The 19,973-nt window shown below is 38.3% G+C and overlaps 1 protein-coding gene across 21 annotated transcripts in view; it reads left to right on the top strand.

Moving 5' to 3' along the window:
• Window positions 1-19,973, top strand: part of VPS13B (vacuolar protein sorting 13 homolog B) — a 733,948-nt gene that overhangs the window by 144,316 nt on the left and 569,659 nt on the right. The window lies entirely within an intron of this gene.

The raw sequence follows: 19,973 nt of genomic DNA on the forward strand, positions 1-19,973 counted from the left end.
GCATATACATTCCAGTGTTTATAGCAGCATTATCCACAATAATCAAAACATAGAATTCAAATGTCCATCAACTGATGAATGGATAGAGAAGATGTGGTGTATATATACAATGGAATATTACTCAGTCATCAACAAGGATGAAATCTTGCCATTTGCAATGATGTGGAAGGAACTAGAGAGTATTATGCTAAGGGAAATAAGTCAAGAAAGACAAATACCATATGATATCACTCATATATGGAAGTTAAGAAACAAAACAAATGAACATAGGAAAAGAGAAGGAAAAATAAAAACAAGGAGGCAAACCATAAGAAGCTCTACTATAGGGACAAATTGAGGATTGTTAGAGGGAAGATGGATGCAGGAAGGGATAATCAAGTGATGAGTATTAAGGAGAGCACTTCATGTAATGAGCACTGGGTGTTATATTGCAATTAATCACCAAATTCTACCCTTGAAACTAATATTACACACATGTGAACTAAACTGAATTTAACTAAAACCTGAAAAAAAAAGGTTGTATGAAACCATGGTACTTTTCTCTTAATAAGCAAGTATAGTGATATTTCCTCCTTATTTAGTTTCAGTTTCATTGAGATATAGTGGATTTATAGCACTATATAAATTTAATGTGTACAGCATAATGACTTAACTTGTACTGTGAAATGATTACCTCATTAAGTTTGGCTAGCATCTGTCACCTCATATAGAGACATACACATTTTTTTTTCCCTTGTGATAAGTGCTTTTAGGATCTACTCTCAGCAACTTTAAAATGTACCATACAGCATTACTTATAGTCATCATGTTGTATGTTACAACTGGAAGTTTGTACCTTTTGACTGTACTACTGGTTACCCTGCATCCAATCCTCTACCTCTGATAACCACAGATCTGTTTTCTTTTTCTATAAATTTTTCAGATACCACATATAAATGATATGAAACAGTATTTGTCTTTTTCTGACTTCTTTCATTTAGGATAATGACCTCAGGGTTCATCCATGTTGTAAATGTCAGGATTTCCCTTTTTTATGACTCAGTAAAAAATGTGTACATACACAACATTTTCTTTATACTTGATCTGTTGTTGAATACATTTAGGTTGTTCTCATGTCTTGGCTATTGTTAATAATGCTGAGTGAACATGGGAGTACAGATATCTCTTTGACATGGTGATTTCTTTTCCTTTGAATATATACTCAGAATCTCTAGATCATATGGTAGTTCTATTTTTAATTTTTTTGGAGGAATCTATAATTACTGCTTTCCATAGTGGCTGCACTAATTTATAATCCCACCAGAGGTGACAAGGGTTCCCTTTTCTCCACATCCTTGCCAGCATTTATCAACTCTTTTGATACATGAAAACCATTCTAACAAGTGTGAGATGATACTTTTGCTGTTTTGATTTGCATTTCCCTAATGATTAGTGAATTTGGCACCATTTCAATGTACTTGTTGGCCATTTGAATGTGTCTGTTTTGGAAAAATGGTTATTCAAGTCTTTTGCCCTTTTTTAAATTGGATTATTCATTTATCTCCTATTACGTTGTAAGAGTTGTTCCTTATATATTTTTATTAACATTTGATGATGAGATAAACCAGACAAGCGATTTGCAATATTTCTTCCCATTCTATAGGTTACCTTTTCATTTTGTTGATCATTTCCTTTGCTGTGAAGAAGATTGATATAGTTCTACTTGTTTATTTTTGATTTTGTTGCTTGTGTCCTATCCAAAAAATTGTTGCCAAGACTTATGTCAAGGAGCTTTTTATCTTGTATGTTTTCTTCTAGGAGTTTTATGGTTTCAGGTCTTAAATTTAAGTCTTTAATCTATTTTGATTTAATTTTGTAAGTGGCATAAGATAGGGTCAAGTTTCATTCTTTTACCTGTGAATATCCAATTTTCCTAGCATCATTTATTGAAAAGACTATCTTTTTTCCATTGAGTGTTTATGGTTTCCTTATCAAATACTAGTTGACTGTATATGCATAGGTTTATTTCTCGGCTCAATTCTGTTCCATTGGTCGCTGTAGCTGTTTCTATGGCAATACGATACTGTTTTATATACTATAGCTTTATAATATAGCTTGAAATTAGGAAGTGTGATACTTCTGTCCTTATTCTTTTCTCAGGATTGTTTTGACTATTCGTGGTCTTTTGTGGTTCCATATAAATTTTAGGATTGCTTTTCTATTTCTGTTAAAAAAAAAAAAAGTCATGAGAATTTTCATAGGGATTGCATTGGAGCCACAGAAGGCTTCAAATAGTATAGATATTTTAATAATAATATTAATTTTTCCAGTCCATATCATGGTATATCTTTCCTTTTTATTTATTTATTTTTTGTCTTCTATTTCCTTTGTCACTGTCTTACAGTTGTCATTGTACAGATCTTTCTCTCCCTTGGTAAAATTAATTTGTATTTTATTGTTTTTGTTGCTATTGTAAACAGGATTTTTTTAAGGTAATTTGTCATTGAAGTATAGTCACACTATTTATTTTTGTATGTAAATTTTACTTCCTGCAACTCTACTGAATTCATTGATTAAATCTAACAGTTTTTGGGGTGGAGTCTGTAGGATTTTCTGTATATGTCAGAGAAAAGTGTTGTGTCTCAGCCCTTGGCACTGCACAAAAAATAGAGATTGATGACCAGAGTGAAAGTAGAAAGCAGCTTTATTAGAGCAACAGTACACTCTTTAAGTGAGAGAGCCAGTGGGACAAGAGTTGGCAACTGCCCTGAGTTCTCTAGGGGTTCTCTCATTTTATGTGAGCAGGGGTCTTGCATCATGGACAGAATGGTTTCTAATGGATGCTGCTTTCAGTCATTTGAGGGTCCCTTCCGACAGGTTGATGGAGGGACTTTTTGACCCTACAGGGTTTGTACCAGACTGTCATGGCAGCCTCTCTTTCCCCATTGATAGGGGCTTATAATGCCAATGCAAACACATTATAATGAGTCTGGGGGTTACCTTGGAGCAGAGGTGGAAGAGAAGAGCACACGCTCTGCACCTGTAACTCTTGGTTTTTTAGCTCTGGGATCTTTTAAGCTCAAGGTCAGGATATTGTGCCCTTGGGCTTTTAATGTGTAAGCTATTTATCACCATTCTGGCCTCTAGCTCTTGTCTAACTAACTGCCCACTTTATCTCTCTCCTCACAAGGACTTGGACTTCCAGGGCTCATATCTAGCTTTACCTAACATATGTAATATCATGTCATCTGCAAATAGTTTTACTTCTTCCTGTTCAGTTCTGATGCCTTTTGTTTCTTTCTTTTACCTAATTGCTCAGGCTGTACCTTCTAGTACTATTTTGAATGGGAGTGGTGAGAGTGGCTTCTGTAAGACAGTGACAAAGGAAATAGAAGACAAAAAATAAATAAATAAAAAGGAAAGATATACCATGATATGGACTGGAAAAATTAATATTATTATTAAAATATCTATACTATTTGAAGCCTTCTGTGGCTCCAATGCAATCCCTATGAAAATTCTCATGACTTTTTTTTTTTTTTTAACAGAAATAGAAAAGCAATCCTAAAATTTATATGGAACCACAAAAGACCACGAATAGTCAAAACAATCCTGAGAAAAGAATAAGGACAGAAGTATCACACTTCCTAATTTCAAGCTATATTATAAAGCTATAGTATATAAAACAGTATCGTATTGCCATAGAAACAGCTACAGCGACCAATGGAACAGAATTGAGCCGAGAAATAAACCTATGCATATACAGTCAACTAGTATTTGATAAGGAAACCATAAACACTCAATGGAAAAAAGATAGTCTTTTCAATAAATGATGCTAGGAAAATTGGATATTCACAGGTAAAAGAATGAAACTTGACCCTATCTTATGCCACTTACAAAATTAAATCAAAATAGATTAAAGACTTAAATTTAAGACCTGAAACCATAAAACTCCTAGAAGAAAACATACAAGATAAAAAGCTCCTTGACATAAGTCTTGGCAACAATTTTTTGGATAGGACACAAGCAACAAAATCAAAAATAAACAAGTAGAACTATATCAATCTTCTTCACAGCAAAGGAAATGATCAACAAAATGAAAAGGTAACCTATAGAATGGGAAGAAATATTGCAAATCGCTTGTCTGGTTTATCTCATCATCAAATGTTAATAAAAATATATAAGGAACAACTCTTACAACGTAATAGGAGATAAATGAATAATCCAATTTAAAAAAGGGCAAAAGACTTGAATAACCATTTTTCCAAAACAGACACATTCAAATGGCCAACAAGTACATTGAAATGGTGCCAAATTCACTAATCATTAGGGAAATGCAAATCAAAACAGCAAAAGTATCATCTCACACTTGTTAGAATGGTTTTCATGTATCAAAAGAGTTTTTCTTTTATTGTATTAATGTGATGTGTCATATTTATTGAATTGCATATTTTGAATCATCCTTGCATTCCTGGGGTACAGCTCACTTGATCATGGTGAATGATTTTTTTTTAATGTACTGTGGACTTTGATATGCTACTTCATAATTGAGAATATTTGAGAATATTTGCATTTATTTTCATTTGGGATATTGACCATAGTTTCCTTGTGGTGTCCTTATCTGGCTTATTAGGGTGTAATGCTGGCTTTGTAAATGAATTTGGTAATGTTTTCCCTCCTCTTCAGTTTTTTGAATGCGTTTGAGAACCTTGCTGTGAATCATGGGTCATGACTGATCAGAACTTAACTGTCTTGTTGAGGGTGGTTGGATGATGGACAGATGGAGTAGCTGTGGATGCACAAAGCCTTAAACATACACATGCACACAGATTGCTAAGGGGAGGCATTTCAGTGAGTATGATAGCCTGAGGCAGGAGTGTGTGTGTGTCTGCCTGTGTGGAAAAAATAGTTAAATTCTAATGTTTGGGCATACTCAAGAAGGAATGGCATAGAAGCAGCAAAATCAGATCCTTCTCTGGATTCTGAATCTCAGGATATGGGAATGATTGTGCTTGAAGGCCCTGATGAATCATGTATTAGGGCCTTTGTCCAATAAGATACTGAGCAGATTGAGTAGCTGTCATTGTGTCCTGTGGAGCTTCTGGACAAGACCATGGCAAATCCTGATGGTGGGATTGGGGTGGAACCAGTGCTTTGCAGTTGGAAGACTCTTGAGGAGGTGGTTTCATGCTCTTTTACTTGCCTTCCTCTGAAGCCCTTCATCTCTTAGATGATGTTCCTGCCAAGACAGGACTTAGCTACCCTTCCCTTACTGTGGCTATTCAAGCACCTGTGGGCTCACCCTTTTTAAATTATGCACCCAGAAGGCACAAGTGACTCTATCACTCTTTTATTCAAGAACTGACAGTGGCTTCTTATTGCCCTCAGGATAAACTTAAAACACTTATTGGTATGGCCCTTTCAGACCTGGGCCCTCCCCAGCTTCATTCCTCACCTCTGACTGAGTCAAATCTCACATACCTCACTTTTCACATTTTCTTTTTGCCTTTGCTAAACAAAACAAAAATATTGATTGATTACTTCTTTTCTATTTGAAATGTAGCATTAGTTTTAGTATTTAGTATTAGCATTAGTATTTTCCCTGCAAATACTTTTTTTGATTCATGCAAGCAGAGTTACTTTCTCCTCTGTGGTATCCTTGTGATTAATATATCAGCTCAGTTCAACAGACATATAGTACCTAGTAAGTACTAGTTTTGGACCCTCTTTTCAGAGGTCTTCCAGTCTACCTGGGAAATACAGTATTTAGTGTTTGATTACACACATTTTATGTTGTTACTTCTGTACTGAATGTTAATGACAAAATCTAGTGTGCTATAATAGATCACATTTAGATACATGAAGTATCTTTCAGTTACTACTCAGTCATAATAACTGGATTCAAAATTTATTGCAACTATTCAGTTAAAATAAATATAATAAGTCAATGGTTTTAATTATCAAATATAATAACATTTATTCCAGATTTTAATATCAAAAGTAAATAACAGTCTTTTGACAGAAAGTTTTTATTTTTTTTTTTTATTTTTTTATTTTTATTTTTTATTTTTTATTTTTTTTTTATTGGTGTTCAATTTACTAACATACAGAATAACACCCAGTGCCCGTCACCCATTCACTCCCACCCCCCGCCCTCCTCCCCTTCTACCACCCCTAGTTCGTTTCCCAGAGTTAGCAGTCTTTACGTTCTGTCTCCCTTTCTGATATTTCCCACACATTTCTTCTACCTTCCCTTATTTTCCCTTTCACTATTATTTATATTCCCCAAATGAATGAGAACATATAATGTTTGTCCTTCTCCGACTGACTTACTTCACTCAGCATAATACCCTCCAGTTCCATCCACGTTGAAGCAAATGGTGGGTATTTGTCATTTCTAATAGCTGAGTAATATTCCATTGTATACATAAACCACATCTTCTTTATCCATTCATCTTTCGTTGGACACCGAGGCTCCTTCCACAGTTTGGCTATCGTGGCCATTGCTGCTAGAAACATCGGGGTGCAGGTGTCCCGGCGTTTCATTGCATTTGTATCTTTGGGGTAAATCCCCAACAGTGCAATTGCTGGGTCGTAGGGCAGGTCTATTTTTAACTGTTTGAGGAACCTCCACACAGTTTTCCAGAGTGGCTGCACCAGTTCACATTCCCACCAACAGTGTAAGAGGGTTCCCTTTTCTCCGCATCCTCTCCAACATTTGTTGTTTCCTGCCTTGTTAATTTTCCCCATTCTCACTGGTGTGAGGTGGTATCTCATTGTGGTTTTGATTTGTATTTCCCTGATGGCAAGTGATGCAGAGCATTTTCTCATGTGCATGTTGGCCATGTCTATGTCTTCCTCTGTGAGATTTCTCTTCATGTCTTTTGCCCATTTCATGATTGGATTGTTTGTTTCTTTGGTGTTGAGTTTAATAAGTTCTTTATAGATCTTGGAAACTAGCCCTTTGTCTGATATGTCATTTGCAAATATCTTCTCCCATTCTGTAGGTTGTCTTTGAGTTTTGTTGACTGTATCCTTTGTGGTGCAAAAGCTTCTTATCTTGATGAAGTCCCAATAGTTCATTTTTGCTTTTGTTTCTTTTGCCTTCGTGGATGTATCTTGCAAGAAGTTACTATGGCCGAGTTCAAAAAGGGTGTTGCCTGTGTTCTTCTCTAGGATTTTGATGGAATCTTGTCTCACATTTAGATCTTTCATCCATTTTGAGTTTATCTTTGTGTATGGTGAAAGAGAGTGGTCTAGTTTCATTCTTCTGCATGTGGATGTCCAATTTTCCCAGCACCATTTATTGAAGAGACTGTCTTTCTTCCAATGGATAGTCTTTCCTCCTTTATCGAATATTAGTTGCCCATAAAGTTCAGGGTCCACTTCTGGATTCTCTATTCTGTTCCACTGATCTATGTGTCTGTTGTTGTGCCAGTACCACACTGTCTTGATGACCACAGCTTTGTAGTACAACCTGAAATCTGGCATTGTGATGCCCCCAGATATGGTTTTCTTTTTTAAAATTCCCCGGGCTATTCGGGGTCTTTTCTGATTCCACACAAATCTTAAAATAATTTGTTCTAACTCTCTGAAGAAAGTCCATGGTATTTTGATAGGGATTGCATTAAACGTGTATATTGCCCTGGGTAACATTGACATTTTCACAATATTAATTCTGCCAATCCATGAGCATGGAATATTTTTCCATCTCTTTGTGTCTTCCTCAATTTCTTTCAGAAGTGTTCTATAGTTTTGAGGGTATAGATCCTTTACATCTTTGGTGAGGTTTATTCCTAGGTATCTTATGCTTTTGGGTGCAATTGTAAATGGGATTGACTCCTTAATTTCTCTTTCTTCAGTCTCATTGTTAGTGTATAGAAATGCCACTGACTTCTGGGCATTGATTTTGTATCCTGCCACGCTACCGAATTGCTGTATGAGTTCTAGCAATCTTGGGGTGGAGACTTTTGGGTTTTCTATGTAGAGTATCATGTCATCGGCGAAGAGGGAGAGTTTGACTTCTTCTTTGCCAATTTGAATGCCTTTAATGTCTTTTTGTTGTCTGATTGCTGAGGCTAGGACTTCCAGTACTATGTTGAATAGCAGTGGTGAGAGTGGACATCCCTGTCTTGTTCCTGATCTTAGGGGAAAGGCTCCCAGTGCTTCCACATTGAGAATGATATTTGCTGTGGGCTTTTCATAGATGGCTTTTAAGATGTCGAGGAATGTTCCCTCTATCCCTACACTCTGAAGAGTTTTGATCAGGAATGGATGCTGTATTTTGTCAAATGCTTTCTCTGCATCCAATGAGAGGATCATATGGTTCTTGGTTTTTCTCTTGCTGATATGATGAATCACATTGATTGTTTTACGGGTGTTGAACCAGCCTTGTGTCCCAGGGATAAATCCTACTTGGTCATGGTGAATAATTTTCTTAATGTACTGTTGGATCCTATTGGCCAGTATCTTGTTGAGAATTTTTGCATCCATGTTCATCAGGGATATTGGTCTGTAATTCTCCTTTTTGGCGGGGTCTTTGTCTGGCTTTGGAATTAAGGTGATGCTGGCTTCATAGAACGAATTTGGAAGTACTCCATCTCTTTCTATCTTTCCAAACAGCTTTAGGAGAATAGGTATGATTTCTTCTTTAAACGTTTGATAAAATTCTCCTGGGAAGCCATCTGGCCCTGGACTCTTGTGTCTTGGGAGGTTTTTGATGACTGCTTCAATTTCCTCCCTGGTTATTGGCCTGTTCAGGTTTTCTATTTCTTCCTGTTCCAGTTTTGGTAGTTTGTGGCTTTCCAGGAATGCGTCCATTTCTTCTAGATTGCCTACTTTATTGGCGTATAGCTGTTCATAATATGTTTTTAAAATCGTTTGTATTTCCTTGGTAGTGATCTCTCCTTTCTCATTCATGATTTTATTAATTTGAGTCTCCTCTCTCTTCTTTTTAATAAGGCTGGCTAATGGTTTATCTATCTTATTAATTCTTTCAAAGAACCAACTCCTGGTTCTGTTGATCTGTTCCACAGTTCTTCTGGTCTCGATTTCGTTGAGTTCTGCTCGAATCTTTATTAACTCCCTTCTTCTCTTGGGTGTAGGATCTATTTGCTGTTTTTTCTCTAGCTCCTTTATGTGTAAGGTTAGCTTTTGTATTTGAGTTCTTTCCAGTTTTTGAATGGATGCTTGTATTGCAATGTATTTCCCCCTTAGGACTGCTTTTGCTGCATCCCAAAGATTTTGAACGGTTGTATCTTCATTCTCATTAGTTTCCATGAATCTTTTTAATTCTTCCTTAATTTCCTGGTTGACCCTTTTATCTTTTAGCAGGATGGTCCTTAACCTCCATGTGTTTGAGGTCCTTCCAAACTTCTTGTTGTGATTTAGTTCTAATTTCAAGGCATTATGGTCCGAGAATATGCAGGGGACAATCCCAATCTTTTGGTATCGGTTCAGACCCGATTTGTGACCCAATATGTGGTCTATTCTGGAGAAAGTTCCATGTGCGCTTGAGAAGAATGTGTATTCAGTTGAGTTGGGATGTAAAGTTCTGTAGATATCTGTGAAATCCATCTGGTCCAGTGTATCATTTAAAGCTCTCGTTTCTTTGGAGATGTTTTGCTTAGAAGACCTATCGAGTATAGAAAGAGCTAGATGGAAGTCACCAAGTATAAGTTTATTATTATCTAAGTATTTCTTCACTTTGGTTAATAATTGATTTATATATTTGGCAGCTCCCACATTCGGAGCATATATATTGAGGATTGTTAAGTCCTCTTGTTGGATAGATCCTTTAAGTATGATATAGTGTCCCTCTTCATCTCTCACTACAGTCTTTGGGGTAAATTTTAGTTTATCTGATATAAGGATGGCTACCCCTGCTTTCTTTTGAGGACCATTCGAATGGTAAATGGTTCTCCAACCTTTTATTTTCAGGCTGTAGGTGTCCTTCTGTCTAAAATGAGTCTCTTGTAGACAGCAAATAGATGGGTCCTGCTTTTTTATCCAGTCTGAAACCCTGCGCCTTTTGATGGGGTCATTAAGCCCGTTCACATTCAGAGTTACTATTGAGAGATATGAGTTTAGTGTCATCATGATATCTATTCAGTCTTTGTTTTTGTGGACTGTTCCACTGAACTTCTTCTTAAAGGGGAATTTTAAGAGGCCCCCTTAAAATTTCTTGCAGAGCTGGTTTGGAGGTCACATATTCTTTTAGTTGCTGCCTGTCTTGGAAGCTCTTTATCTCTCCTTCCATTTTGAATGAGAGCCTTGCTGGATAAAGTATTCTTGGTTGCATGTTCTTCTCATTGAGGACCCTGAATATATCCTGCCAGCCCTTTCTGGCCTGCCAGGTCTCTGTGGAGAGGTCTGCTGTTACCCTAATACTCCTCCCCATAAAAGTCAGGGATTTCTTGTCTCTTGCTGCTTTAAGGATCTTCTCTTTATCTTTGGAATTTGCAAGCTTCACAATTAAATGTCGAGGTGTTGAACGGTTTTTATTGATTTTAGGGGGGGATCTCTCTATTTCCTGGATCTGAATGCCTGTTTCCCTTCCCAGATTAGGAAAGTTTTCAGCTAGAATTTGTTCAAATACATATTCTGGCCCTCTGTCCCTTTCGGCGCCCTCGGGAACCCCAATTAAACGTAGGTTTTTCTTCCTCAGGCTGTCGTTTATTTCCCTTAATCTATCTTCATGGTCTTTTAATTGTTTGTCTCTTTTTTCCTCAGTTTCCCTCTTTGCTATCAACTTGTCTTCTAGGTCACTCACTCGTTCTTCCACCTCGTTAACCCTCGTCGTTAGGACTTCTAGTTTGGATTGCATCTCATTCAATTGATTTTTAATTTCTGCCTGATTAGCTCTAAATTCTGCAGTCATGAAGTCTCTTGAGTCCTTTATACTTTTTTCTAGAGCCACCAGTAGCTGTATAATAGTGCTTCTGAATTGGCTTTCTGACATTGAATTGTAATCCAGATTTTGTAACTCTGTGGGAGAGAGGACTGTTTCTGATTCTTTCTTTTGAGGTGAGGTTTTCCTTCTAGTCATTTTGCTCAGTGCAGAGTGGCCAAAAGCAAGTTGTATTGGGAAAAAGAGAAAAAGAGAGGAGAGAAAGAAGGAAAGAAAAGAGAAAGAGAAAAAAAAGGGAAGAAAAAGAAAAAAAAAACGAAAAAAAAAAAAAGAAGAAGAAAAAGAGAAAGAAAAAGAAAGGAGAAAAAAAGGGGGTGGGGGAAGGAAACAAATCAAAAAGCAAAACAAAACAAAAACAAAAACAAACAAAAAAAGAACCACCGGGGAGTATCTTCTGATTCTGTGTTCTTTAAGTCCCTTGGCTTCTCCTGGAAGTTGTCCGTCTAGCTGGTGTTCTGGGGGAGGGGCCTGTTGTGCTGATTCTCAGGTGTTAGCAGTTGGGGGAGCTGCTGTGCCCCTGCCTGGTGCAGGGCTCAGGGGGGTTGTTTACCCCCTGAGGCCGCAGGAGGAACAGCCCCAGTGGCGGGGCAGCTCTGGAAACCTGGATTCAGCTCCGGCAGGAACTCCGTCTGCAGGGCCTGGAGGCTCTGGGGCGGGGCCGCTGATCTGCTCAGCTGGGGCAGGAGCGTCCTTGCTGTCCTGGGCCCTCCCGGCCTCTGCCTGTCCCGGGGGAGGCGGGATCCTGGGCTGTGTCCCGGCGCCCTGTGCTCCGGAGCTTGCGCTGGTGGATTCGCGCTCCCGGGCCGCGCAGCCCCTTCCGCGGAGCTGCCGCCCAAGCCCCTCCGAGCTGCTCCTGGAACCGCGCAGCCCCCTCCGCACGGAGCCTCTTCCTCTGCCCGAGCCCCACCGAGCTGCTCCCGGGGCCGCGCAGCCCCCTCCGCGGAGCCGCCGCCCGAGCCCCCCGAGCTGCTCCTGGTCCCGCCGGGTCCCGCCGTGCGCGCTGTAGCCCTTAGGGAGCTCGGCGCACTCTCCCGGGGCGCAGGTGTCTGTTAGTGTCCCCGGGAGCCCGAGGGCATCCCCGCCCTCCTGGGTCCTGCTCCAACTCCCCGCGAGCCCCTTTCCCCCGGGAAGGTCGGTGCAGCTCCTGCTCCTCCGGGACGGGGCTCTCCTGTCCTGGGGACACTCGCCCCGGCCTCAGCCCGGCTCCTCGCGGGGCCCCTCCCCCTTGGAGGCCTTTGTGTCTTTATTTCTTTTTCCCCGTCTTCCTACCTTGATAGATGCGCGAACTCTTCTCACTGTAGCGTTTCAGCTGGTCTCTCTTTAAATCTCAGGCCGAATTCATAGATTTTCAGGATAATTTGAAGGTTTTCTAGGTAGTTTGGTGGAGACAGGTGATTTGGAGACCGTACTCTTCCGCCATCTTGCTCCTCCCCCAGACAGAAAGTTTTTAGTAAGTAATTAGAAATAGCTTTACTCTGTTTTATTAGAATTGTATGGACTATGAGAGACAACACTTGAAAATTTCATGTGGTATTAGGTTAATATTAGTTGTAAATTGGAAAGTGGAACTCACCATTTCTTCCTTACCTGAATGACCTACTTTTGTACATCTTTTCCCATAAGTAGTATTCACTTTTTAGTAATTCTTAGAGCCTACTTGATATTCCAGACCCACCTTACTCTTTATGGCTAGAACCACTTGATCTCTCCATTTTTTTCAGCCTTGATTTTGATACTATCATTAATCTGAGAGTGATTTAAAGAATACACAATCAGGTGAGTATCTGCTCACCTTTGCTGTTAATTCTGCTTTGACTATGTGCTTTAACTCTTACTGCTTGAACTTCTACTTGAGTTGGCCAAGTTGCCATGTTAAACTGCCATTTGAGTTGCTGGATGCTTATTTGTTCTCCTGAGCTACATTTTCTGTCCCATCAAAGACTCTGGATATGGGTACCTGGGTGGCTCAGTCAGTTGAGTGTCTGACTCTTGATTCAGCCCAGGTCATGATCTCAGGGTTGTGAGATCAAGCCCTGTGTTGGGCTCTGCATTCAGTGTAGAGTCTGCTCGTCCCTCTCCCTCTGCTCCTCCTCTCCACTCTGGTTCTCTCTCTCTCTCTCTCTCTCTCTCTCTCAGAATCTTTAGCAACAACAACAACCCCCCCCACCCTCCAAAAAGTTCATGAATTTACCTTTCCAGACTGCCATAGATTCTGGAGGCTTTTCTTTACTTTTAGCCCTCTGGATGTGGTACTCCCCTCTGTTACGAGACCTATTTGAAGGCATCTATCTGCTGGCAGTCCCCTGCTTTTTTATTAAGGTAATACCTGATTATATTACATTTGCTTGCTAGGATACTTATTTCATTGTTTCTTATTGGACAGGTATCTCCTCTGATCACTCATCTCAATTTGTACATTTTTTTCCATCGTCTAGATCAGAACTTGGCAGATATGGCTCACTACTTATGTGTAATCATACCCATAGTGCTCAGTCACCAAATACCAGATTTATTTTCTAAGTACTTTTACGGTACATTCACTTTTCACCTTTATTTCTGACACTTGAGGTCAACTTTATAATTTCTTTTTCTCCTGATCCATTGTCTAATATGTATTGGAATGAAATTTGAAAACTTCAGATGTGATCTTATCACTCCTTTTTGACTTTCTGTTTATTGTAGGATAAAGATTCAAATCTGGCCCTGTACTCTATTAACCTTTCAGCTTCTCAAAAGAGCTGTGCTTCTTTTTTCTTAGGGCTTTTCTCAAGGTATTCCAACTTGCTGCAATGTTCTTTTCCCTCTATTTCACTTACTTAATATATATTAGCTTATCCTTCAGAGTTCTGCTCAAATGTCAGTTCTTGAGAGGATCTTTCTTTAAATAGAAAATTTAAAGGGCAGTTTCCATGAGCATAGGCACCACATCTTATTTACTCCCCTGTTATATCCTCAGCAACTAGTATTTACTTTGAGAATGTCTACAGATAAGTGTTTATATGTCTGCTCTTTTTGATGAGTATTCAGAATGGAAATAGTTCACAAATTCTACCAATTTCTAAGATTACTCCCTCTCTTTCCCTCACCTTTGACACCAGTAGTATAGTTAGTGGTTAGGAGCTAGGAAAATGTCCTTATTAGTGAGTGAGCAAAGTCAACCACTTAAAATAAAGGATATAATTAAATTATGGGAGATAATTGTAAGAAAAGAGTATAATTTAAGTTACTTGTGAAAAATTGTTAAAATAGAATTGCTATGTGGATTTTTGTCTGGTGTTTCCAAAACCCTACATTTGGGGATTCTCCAGAAGAACTCAAAGGACTCACTATATAGTTATACTCATGATTAAGATTTATTATATAGCAAGGTAGTAAGGGCTCATGTCAGATCACAAGGGAAAAAGAAGTAGTTTGGAGAGATCGATACATGTGCTATTTCCTGTGAGGGGTATGCTTGAGCATACTCCAAAGCAGGTGTTCAGTTTAAGCCATATTTTCTGTACAAAAGACTAAGCACAGTAGGCCACTCATCAATTTAGAGAATGGAGGCAAGGCAAGTTCCTACATGCTACCAGTGAACGGCCAAGTTTCCAAGTGGGCCTTTGTAAGGATAGCAGCCTTAGTCTTACTATTATTAGATCTCTTCTGTATTGTTCTTAAAACAATATTTTACTTTACAATATCTGCTTTGTATTGTAGTTATGGAGGCATTTTTAGCTAGATTTGTTCCTCCCTGAACAAAACTGGGGTTCTGTTAGTAACTAAGAAAGGAGAATGAGTTTTAGATAGCCAGTTACTAATCCCTTTATTCTAAGATTTTTTTCATGTCTCTCTGAGGGAAAATTTGAATGCCTGTTGTAGCAAACCACATGCGACTTGTTCACTGTGCTTTACCACATTGATCTTCATTCTCTTTTGTTCTTGAAATATACACACTGTCTTCTATTCAGAGCTTCTACCATGTTGTACTCTTTGCCGGTTGTGTCTCTCTGTTTTTTGGCTTGGCTTATCCCTTATCCCTGTTTATACTTCGTATTTCAATGTAGAGTTCATCTATCTGTACCTCACTACCCTCTGCCCCCAAATCTCTTAGGGTAGCTGTTCCCAGATTACTTTCCAAATGTATTATTTTCTCGTCTCCCTCCTTTTCCAAAGGAATGTATTCTCATCTTAACAGATTACATGAATAAATGAATTAAGTATTGGGGTTGAGGAGGAAAAGGGAATGCTGAAGGAGGAAGGAGAAAATGATGAAAATTTAACGTATTTGAGAATTATGTATTTAATAACTCAGCAATATGGTAGCTGCTAGCCACATGTGGTTACTGAGTCTTGACACATGGGTAATCTGAATTGAAATGGCTATAACATACAGACTATATTAAAATATTTTCTGTAAAATCAAAGAACATAAAAGTTTTTTTTTTGCATTGATTAAATATTAAATGATAACATTTTAGATTTGGTTAAATAAAGTTTTATTGAAATTAATGTCACTTATTTTAAATTTTTTAACCTTATTACTACAAAATTTTCAGTTGTGTATATGGCTTATGTTATATTTCTATTAGCACTTGCTCAGAAAGTGAGACATTGATATTTTACTTTAGTTTGAGGTCCTAAGAGTTTAAATTTTTGAATGTAGTCAAGAAAAAGTAACTGAAAAATAGCAGATTGGCTTTTTATTTTTATTTTTTATTTTTTTATTTTTTAAAGATTTTATTTATTTATTCATGAGAGACAGAGAGAGAGAGAGAGAGAGAGAGAGACAGAGAGGCAGAGACACAAGCAAAGGGAGAAGCAGGCTCAATGCAGGGAGCCTGACCGTGGGACTTGATCCCAGATCTCCAGGATCAGGCCCTGGGCTAAAGCGGTGCTAAACTGCTGAGCCACCTGGGCTGCCCCAGATTGACTGTTTAAAAAATATATTGTACTGGAACTAGTTTAGGAGCAAAATTGACACAGAATTTTCTATTTAGTTTTTTATCATTTAAGTAAATGTTCAAAACAGTTATAAGGGATCACTTGGCAGGTTTATAAAAATGTAACCTATGTATACCTGTTTAATAATAATAATAGTTAACACATAAGTGATTACTCTGTGATTACTTTTGTATTGGTTTATGTGTATTCATTTATTGCTTTTTTTTTTTTCATTTATTGCTTTTTTAGTGGTTTCTGTGTATTCATTTATTCCTTAGAGTAGCTTTTTTCTTAGGTATATGATTATTATTAACTTTTGTCCACATACTCAAGGACAAAGCATGTTTGAATCTGATTTCCATATCAGATGGTACCTTTGAGGGTGATTTGGTGGATTAAATGAAGTACTATACTTTCATATCTCTGGCCATGTGATTTATCACATGCTAGGCTTTAATAATTTTTTTTTTTTTTTTAAGTAATCTCTACAAACAGGGGTTTGGACTTAGAACCCTGAGATCAAGAGTCATATGTTCTGATTGAGCCAGCCAGTGCCCCTAATAATGCATTTTTTATTTGAATTAAATTGTGTATATAGTTTTTAGTTTATACTTTTCAGATATAGCATATGTGGTATTTTTATGTTCTTTATTCTAGCAACTTAATTTTGCAACTTAATTTGAATCTCCGAATAGAAAAGAACACAAATATGAAGCTTAGGAACCTTACTATTACAAAATGTATATGAATTGGCTTCTTTTCTATGAAAATCCTTGTGGGATAAAAAATAGAGCTATTACTATTATTAGTGCCCTCCCCCACAAAAAAGAACCAACCCCCAAACCAGGAAAGAAATCTAGTCTTGCTAGTAGCTAGGCTTGTTTTGGGCAAAATCTGGTTGTGTCCTTTTGTTCACTTATTGTCTATGGCTGCTTTTGTACTGCCATGCTGAATTTGTATTCAGATGAGATTATCTGACTCACAAAACTTTAACTGTCTAGTCCTTTTTACAAAATTTTTGCCTCATTTGGGACCATTTCAGGTCAATAAGAGAATCAAGGTGACAGGACTACAATTAAGCTTGAATGCTATGTTTCCTTTGGCTTGATGGGTACCTGGAAGGTATACCAGTTAGGCTTGTTCAGGACTGCTCTTGGTGAAAGTAGGATGCATCTTGCCCAGGAGTGGTCAGGATAAAATCCTGAGGTTTCAAAATAGATGTATAGTAGACGTTTGTAAACAAGGTTCCTAGGCCACAGCTGGTCTATGGCCTGTCCTTGTATATACCACAAAATAACAGTTTTTTAAAAGTAATTTTAGAGAGTTGGGCTAGGAGGAGAAGAATGTGACGGAGATCATATGTAGCCCACAAAGCCTAAAATACTTTCTGGATCTTTCCAGGTAATGTTTGCGGACTCTTGGTTTTTATAATCCCAATTGCTTTTTTCCTGATCATTGCCTTGGGAGGTAGTCAGGAGGAGATGTATCCTTTGTTAGAATAGCTGCATTTGGTGACCATACTACTTTACTGAATTATGTGGACCAAAAGAAGGTGAGGAAAATAGTCAGAAATCTTCTTGAGTTGATTTATTAAGAGGCCATACCAGTGCTTGACAATCTTAGATGCCTGTGGATTAGGTAGGGAGCACAGAATGTCCATCAAATATTCAACTTTTGACTTGTTCTTTGTAAGAGAAGGCATACCACTGTTAGATGGTAAATGGTCCTAAAAGCCAAAAAATATGTAGCAAGCAGCTTAGTTTTGAACACCAAACTGGTGTGGCCAGAGATAGCTGATCAGAGTGAGTGGGAGTGAGATGTTAAAGGTCTGAAGTAGTGAGTTTGGGAGAAATGCACTGGACACAAATGGGGTGACAGTGCATGGTACAATGTGACCTTAACCACCACATTATAAATTGGGTGACTTCCGGTAATCATGAGTTGACCATACTGTGGTAACCTCTGCATTGGAAACAGAATTCTTTACTTTATGTGCAATATGTGATGGTGAAAGTTTTGCCATATCTGCTGCAGTGATAGATGTGGGCAGTCTCGGTGGTGCTGGTTGAATCAGGTTGGTCTCCGAGAAAGGGCCCTTGCTGTGGGCATGAAAAGATTCACAGATGATTTGATCAGCTGTGATTTTTTTCCTATAGTTTTTGTTCCTCCGGTAGTTTCTTTCTCTATACTTTTTTTTTTCTTAAGCCTTTATTTATTTGAGAAAGAGAAACAAGCATGAATGGAGAAGGGAAAGGAAGACGCAGACTCCCTGCTGAGCAAGGGAGCCCTATCCAGGGCTGAATCCCAGGACCTGACAGACTAAGCCACTCAGGTGCCCCTCAACTCTCTTTCTTTTGTATTTTGTGACACCTAATCTTTAGACTTTAATCTGCCAGTTTGTAGTTTTCTGGGGGCTGACCAAACAGGTCGGCCAATGACAACAAGGGTCAGTAAATTAAAACAAGATTTTTCAAGGTACCATTGGGCAAAATTATGTGAATGGCCTTGAATTCTGCTCATTGATCTGGTTTACACCTTGAAAGAGCTGAATAGCTATAGTTGAATATAGAGTTGAATAGCTATAGTAGCACAGTGAACACCATTATGTTTGTTTAGTTGAGTCCTTACTGAATCTGGCATTTTGGGGAACCTCTATGTATCACATGCCTCATTAAGCCTATGGCTTTGCTTCAAGAGGTAGAGTAGAGGTTAAGGTTCCCCTTGGGGGAAGCTGCTGCTTTTTCACATAAATTCAAAATGTTGTGGCCACACCTGGTATGTTCTTTAGTTTGCTTTATCTATTTGACTAGAGTTAAGTACCTTATCCAAGCTGAGGCAGTAATGGTGCCTACCTTAAGTTAAAAGTCCACAAGTCCCAAATTGGGCCAGTCAGAATTCTTCCCTGGGGTTTTTGAACTTGGAACCAGAAAAAATGAGGTTAGTTTTTTCCTTTGGCAGAAGACATAAAATGTAGAGATTAGGAATTATCATTGTTTGTTTCTTACTATAGTGAGAAGTGAAGTCTGCAGAGAAAGTGATGTAGTGATAAGGAGAGGCGCCTGGGTGGCTCAGTCAGTCAAGCTACTGCCTTTGGTTCAGGTCATGATCCCAGAGTCCTGGAATCAAGCCCCCACATTGGGCTCCCTGCTCAGCGGGGAGTCTGCTTTTCCAGACTGGAAAAAATGAATACACTCTCTGTATCCCTCCGGACCTGCTCTTGCATGCTTTCTTTCTCTCTCAAATAAATAAATAAAATCTTTAAAAAAAAATAAAGTGATAAGGAAACAGTTCTGAAGTCATTTGAGACTCTGGTACTGGTGATTTTGAGGTCTGGTCTTTTCCTTGTCATCACTGGGTTTTCAATCCTTCTTTGTATTCTGTAAACGAATTAATCCCAGTGTTTTGTTTAAGCTAGTTGGATTTCTGTTTCTGGTCAGTATGAGTCCTAAGAAATACATATAATTGTATTATACAAAGTATAATAACTGATGGTTTGGAATCTTTACCAGAGATATATTAATTGGTATTTCACCTAGACTCATTTCTATTTATTTATATTGTTGTCATGATGGAAAGAATGAAAAATACATGCACGTTAAACTAGGTATTACTTCTCAGTTGGTTGGAGTTGTTATTCCTATAAATGTGAATCTCTAAGTCTAAGAAGAAGCATAAAAGATTAAAATGCACTTTGGATTAAACTAATAAAATTAGTAAGATTTGATTGGGACAGAAAAGTTATAGGTTATATTGGACACCTATGGTATATGAATCTGTAGCTTGAACATGAGTCAGTACATTGGTGAAAGAGCTAACATGATGTTGGATTTATTCCAAATCAAAAGATTCACCAGAAGAACTGAGAAACTCTTCCTAATTTTACTCTTTACTAGTCAGAGTTTTGAGCAGTATTGCTGATCACACATTAGAAAATACTCTTTTTTTATATATAAATTTTTATTTATGATAGTCACAAAGAGAGAGAGAGAGAGAGAGAGAGAGAGAGACGCAGAGACACAGGCAGAGGGAGAAGCAGGCTCCATGCACCGGGAGCCCGACGTGGGATTCGATCCCGGGTCTCCAGGATCACGCCCTGGGCCAAAGGCAGGCGCCAAACTGCTGCGCCACCCAGGGATCCCAGAAAATACTCTTAAAAATAATG

Source organism: Canis lupus, chromosome 14, assembly GCF_048164855.1.
Source record: "Canis lupus baileyi chromosome 14, mCanLup2.hap1, whole genome shotgun sequence".
NCBI classification, from domain to species: domain Eukaryota; kingdom Metazoa; phylum Chordata; class Mammalia; order Carnivora; family Canidae; genus Canis; species Canis lupus.